Source organism: Eleutherodactylus coqui, chromosome 1, assembly GCF_035609145.1.
Source record: "Eleutherodactylus coqui strain aEleCoq1 chromosome 1, aEleCoq1.hap1, whole genome shotgun sequence".
In the NCBI taxonomy this organism is placed as follows: Eukaryota; Metazoa; Chordata; class Amphibia; order Anura; family Eleutherodactylidae; genus Eleutherodactylus; species Eleutherodactylus coqui.
The window spans coordinates 37,135,486-37,140,337 of NC_089837.1; the positions used below are offsets into that span (position 1 = coordinate 37,135,486).

A 4,852-nucleotide genomic window follows, 5' to 3' on the forward strand; every position below is an offset into this window, starting at 1 on the left:
GTATAAGGGCTTGGTTTTTTTGTGTGGCGAGCTGTAGTTTTTATCAGTGCCATTTTTAGGTACATAGACAATATTGTAAAACTTGTATTATTTTTTTTATGATAACAGGGAGAGAAAACGCATCAATTCTGCCATAGATTTTTTTTTTTTACAGCGTTCATCATGCAGCATAAATGACATGCAAAATTTTTTCTGCGGGTCGGTACGGTTACAGCGATACCAAAATTCTTATGTTTTTTTTAGGTTTTTACACTTTTTTGCAATAAAAACCCATTTTTTACGAGACGAGCTGTAGGTTTATTGGTACAATTTTGGCGAATGTACGGCTTTTTTTTATCACTTTTATTGCATTTTTTTTGGGAGGCAAAATGCTAAAAATTAGCATTTTGCCTCTGTTTTTTAGCGGGTGTTTTTACGCTTTTTGCCGTACAAAATAAAAAGCATCTTCAACTTTTTGTACACGTCGTTACGGACGCATCAATACCAAATATGTGGGGTTTTAATTTTTTTTTACCTTTTTTATGCTCATATTAGAAAAGGCACAAAAAAGGGTTTTTCTTACATTTTTTTTTACATTTTTCTTTTCTTTTTTTTACCCTATTTGAGTCCCTCTGAGGGACTTACAATACTGTACCTATGATCGCTGTGATAAGGCATGGCAGAGCTACTGCTCTGCCATGCCTTATCGCTTATACAGCGATTATAGGCATTGGCACTACAGGACGCCAGTGTCTGGCGTCCTGTTGCCATGGTGACAGGCCGGGCTCTCGCGATGACATCGCGAGAGCCGGCCGGAGACACAGAGGGAGCACGTTCCCTCTGTGAACTCTTTCCCTGCCGCGATCTACTTAGATCGCGGCAGGGAAGGGGTTAACAGCGGGGGGCGCATCTCCGATGCCCCCCCACTGTTGCAGTGGGACAAGGTCCGTCATGATCTCGCGCTATCCCGATGACGTAAGGGTACGTCATTTTGCGCGAAGTACCAGCCTGCCATGACGTACCCTTACGTCATGGGGCAGGAAGGGGTTAAAGTCCATGGTTCTATCTGAAAACTATTTTCAGAGATGGAAACCCTCAGAGTTGCTTTGCCAATTTCCGCACACAAATTCCACAGAATTTACATTAGCAGGATGCCTGTAAATACTGAAGTATTGCAGTGTATTATATATATGGTCAGATGATCACAGGTTCAAGTTCCTTATGAGGACTAAAAAAGAAAAGTAAAAATAAGATTCCTTATTCTTTAGCTATTAGTCAATTTAATAATATTAAAAGCTTAAAATAAAACCTTTTCCCACTCGTCGCATCAAAAAAAAATTGGTATTGCTGAATCAGTGAAAGGTCAGTTTATTAAAATATTACATTATTTATCTGTTATGGTGAAAAAATACACATTGCCAAAATTACGCTTTTTTTGTTCAAGCGTCTCAAAGAAAAAAGCAATCATAAAGTCTTATGTACACCAAAATGGTACTAATAAAAACTGTAGCTCCCCCCCTAAAGAAGAAGCCCTCACACACAGGGATGATGGGAGAAAAAGAAGTTATGGAGTTCAAAAGATGGCGACAAAAAGCAACGTTTTCTTTTTCCTTTTTAAAAGGATTTTTTTTTAAGTACGAACATAAAAAAAAATATAAAACTCTATACATTTGTTATCACCATAATCGCACCGACCCACAGGATAAACATGTCTTTTTTGTCTCTTGTGAACGCTGTAAAAAAAAACTAAATGCCAAAAAATTATAAAATACAGTTTTTTTTCCCCATTTCCCATTGTTAAAAGTTTTCCAATACATCACATGATACATTAAATACTGTGTTTCCCTGAAAATAAGACCCTGGCTTATATACATTTTTGCCCCAAAAGGGACATAGGGTCGTATTTTTGGGGAATGTCTTATCATATTTACCTAGCAGACGCCGTCTGGGTCCCTCCCGCTGGTCTCCTGAGCTCCATCTCTCTTGCTTCAGTCTTCAGCCGCCGACAGAAGATCGCTTGCTGGTAACAGGGTTCGTAAATCGTAAACCTCCAGCAAGCAATGGCTCTGATTGGTTCCTCAAGCGCTGCATTGATTGGCTCAGTTGAGGCACTCGAGAACCAATCAGAGACATTGCTTGCTGGAGGCGGGGTTTGTGATTTTTCTATGCATTGCAGCTAGGGCTTATTTTTGGGGTAGGGCTTATATTTCAAAAATCAGTGTAGGGCTTATGTTAGGGGCAGGTCTTATTTTTTGGGAAACATGGTGGTACCATTGAAAAATACAACTTGTTCCATAAAAAACATAAGCGTTGATGTAGCGATGTCACTGGAAAAATGTTAAAAAATGATGATTAATTGAAAGTTGGGAGGAAAAAATGAAAATGAGAAAGTGAAATAGGGTTGCAGCAAGAAGGGGTTAAAGGGGGCTCCCCAACTCAGAAAGTGATGGCATATGACAGACGCTGACTATGCACATTTGACATATCGGTATATTGGCCAGACCCACCAATATCAGTCAGAGCTGCCAATCATCTAATAATGTCTATGGGGCTCCGAATCATTTCGACCCGTGACTCCAATAATACCATTATTATTATGGGATTACTGTTTATGCCATTCTGTATAATAGTCAAGATAAGAAATTCTAAAATAATGGCCTGATGTGTCACATCTGCAACATTTTGCTACTTCTGCAAATTGCTAGTAAAAAAAGAGAATCTACAATCGCAGGTATGTCCCTTGAGTCAAGTGCCTCAAATACTTACTGTCTCTACAATCACTAGAGTGCACCCACATACAGTAATGCCATTAATAAATACACAAGAATTTACAACACATACAAGTTAAAAACCTTGATTTACATTTATTCCTCACAATTATTGTGTTTTTTTACTTTGATGGGACATAGCAACATAAGAAAAAACAAGCTGTCAGAAGTGGGATTCGAACCCACGCCTCCAGAGGAGACTGCGACCTGAACGCAGCGCCTTAGACCGCTCGGCCATCCTGACTGTGCGGAGAGCTGAGCGGCGCACAGTGTAGAGTCTGTACGGCGCGGTCACGTGTCTCCCCGCCTGCCCGTGCTCAGTGTCTATAGGACGAGCCGAGTAGTGACCGCGCTCAGTGCAGGTGGCGGCCAGCGGGCTGTGGAGGTGACTGGATGCCGCAGCCTGGCCGCACCGCTGGCGCCTCTACAGGCGGTCGTGGCTAAGACGGGCAGCTACTGTGACGCAACAGGATGTCAGCGGCGGTCTGTTGCTAGGTAACGCTGAGACGCTTTGTACCGGCAGGGGACGCACGTGTCGCCGCAACATATTGTATGACAGTACCACTCTAGACAGCGCCAGCTAGTGGCCCGACACAGTGCCATACAGTGCCCCCAGGAAAAGTCCCAGCATCAGAGCGCCCCCACACAATGCCCGTGCTAGACTGTGCCCCTATAGAGAGTGCCAAGCCAGTGTGCCAGCCTGTGTGCCCTCATGCACAATGCTAGCCAGAGTGTCACAAAATGCTGCCAATAACAGTGCCATTCAGGGCCCCCTGATCAGTTCTATCCAGACTGCCCCCATAAAGTGACAAGTCACATGACCCCATTTACAGTGGAAACTAGAGAGTGCTAGACCGTACCCCCATAACTGGTGCCAACCATAGAGTGCCCCATAACTAGTGCCAACCACAGAGTGCTCGACTGTAACCTAATACCTAGTGCCAACCACAGAGAGCCCCATAACTAGTGCCAACCACAAAGTGCTAGACTGTACCCCAATAACTTGTACCAACCACAGAGTGCTCGACTGTACGCCCATAACTGGTGCCAACCATAGAATGCCCCATAACTAGTGCCAACCACAGAGTGCTACACTGTACCCCCATAACTAGTGCTAACCACAGAGTGCTCCCATAACTAGTGCTAACCACAGAGTGTTAGACTGTACCCCCATAACTAGTGCCAACCACAGAGAGCCCCATAACTAGTGCCAACCACACAGTGCTAGACTGTATCCCCATAACTAGTGCCAACTACAGAGTGCTACACTGTACCCCCATAACTAGTGCTAACCACACAGTGCTAGACTGTACCCCCATAACTAGTGGCAACTACAGAGTGCTAGACTGTACCCCCATAACTGGTGCCAACCATAGAGTGCCCCATAACTAGTGCCAACCACAGAGTGCTCGACTGTAACCCCATACCTAGTGCCAACCACAGAGTGCTAGACTGTACCCCCATAACTAGTGCTAACCACAGAGTGCCCCATAACTAGTGCCAACCACAGAGTGCTTGAGTGTACCCCGCATAACTAGTGCCAACGACAGAGTGCTCGACTGTACCCCCATAACTAGTGCCAACCACAGTGTGCTAGACTGTACCTCCATAACTAGTGCTAACCACAGAGTGCTAGACTGTACCCCATAACTAGTGTTAACCACAGAGTGCTCGACTGTACCCCCATAACTAGTGCCAACCACAAAGAGCCCCATAACTAGTGCCAACCACAGAGTGCTAGACTGTACCCCCATAACTTGTGCCAACCACAGAGAGCCCCATAACTAGTGCCAACCACAGAGTGCTAGATTGTACCCCCATAACTAGTGCCAACCAGAGTGCTAGATTGTACCCACATAACTAGTGCCAACCACAGAGTGCTAGACTGTACCCCCATAACTAGTGCCAACCACACAGTGCTAGACTGTACCCCCATAACTTGTGCCAACCACAGAGTGCCCCATAACTAGTGCCAACCACTGAGTGCCCCATCACTAGTGCAAACCACAGAATGCTAGACTGTATCCTTATAATTAGTGCCAACCACAGAGTGCCCCATAACTTGTGCCAACCGCAGAGTGCCTGACTGTACCACCATAACTAGT

General features: G+C 44.6%; 1 non-coding gene across 1 annotated transcript; it reads right to left on the reverse strand.

The window, feature by feature from the left end:
• Positions 1-2,908: 2,908 nt before the first annotated feature.
• TRNAL-CAG (transfer RNA leucine (anticodon CAG)) lies at positions 2,909-2,991 on the reverse strand. Its single transcript has one exon. It is a non-coding gene; the product is annotated as a tRNA-Leu (tRNA).
• Between the last annotated feature and the right edge of the window lie 1,861 nt (positions 2,992-4,852).